Source organism: Propithecus coquereli, unplaced genomic scaffold, assembly GCF_000956105.1.
Source record: "Propithecus coquereli isolate 6110/MARCELLA unplaced genomic scaffold, Pcoq_1.0 Scaffold40, whole genome shotgun sequence".
NCBI lineage: Eukaryota > Metazoa > Chordata > Mammalia > Primates > Indriidae > Propithecus > Propithecus coquereli.
In genome coordinates, this window is record NW_012149730.1 from 5,765,602 (window position 1) to 5,766,650 (window position 1,049).

The following is a 1,049-nucleotide window of genomic DNA, read 5'->3' on the forward strand; positions in this document are numbered from 1 at the left end:
TATATTATATATATTTTTTCCTTTTGAACATTCTGCATTAAATGAGAGGAAATCAGCCCTCTGAGCTTTAAGGACCTGATGATGTGTACCTCTAGATGCCCATTCCTATAGGAGAACCAGACAGCCATCATTTCCTGTGTAATTACAAAACTGGATTGTAACACTGCCTGGGCTTAGATAATTTACGGAAGCAAAAAAAAAAAAAAGGAAGCAGTACAGAGATTACAGTAGCAATTGTTCCAAAAGGAAAAGAAGCAACAGTGAAACTAAATGTCTTAGGAGAAATCCTTTCAGTGTTGTGCAATGTTTCATTCGCTGTTTAAATCCACCCCGTTCCCATCCCCCATGAAAACAAAGTGATCTTCATGTTACAGGACCACTGATTCATGCTTCAGATTCCTTGTCCTTTAATTAGTCGGTGAAGGCGCATGACAGCGATACTGCTTTTTGATCGCCGCATTTAAATAGCTGTTGTCGAAGGTAACCCCCCCATTCCATCCCCACATTTCGAGGCCATACAGAAAAAGAGAAAATAAGAGGAGGGGAATATAATGAGGAGGCAACTCTAACGCCCGGCAGTAGATTCACTGGGACATTTAAAAAATGCGTTCTTAAGAAAAAAGTTTCGTTTAGGGATGTTGCCTCTGATTCCTCTGCGCGGTTCCAGTCCGGGTCTTGGAGCCGGCCCTCGAGGGGAATGTCCGGGACTCGGGTCGGTACCTTTTTGGCCTGGGAATTTCCAGTGTGCAGAAAAAAATCCACAAACCTAGTCCTCGCTGCCCCTTCCCCGCCTCCTCGGGCCCCCTCGGTGCCCACGCAACCCCGCTCGAGCGCGAGGATGACCGTGTTCTGTATCTAGAAAACCGGCTCTGGCTTCCCCGCCCCACTGCTCTCCGCGGGGCGAGCGGCAGGCGAGCGCTATAAAGGGGCGGGCGAGCGGGCCGGCTCCTGCTGCCCGCCAGACGGCGGCGCGTTCTTGGAGCACAGGCTGCCCAGCTGCCCCTGGTCAGGTAACCTCAAAAGGAAACTGCTCATCTGCCTCATGCTGT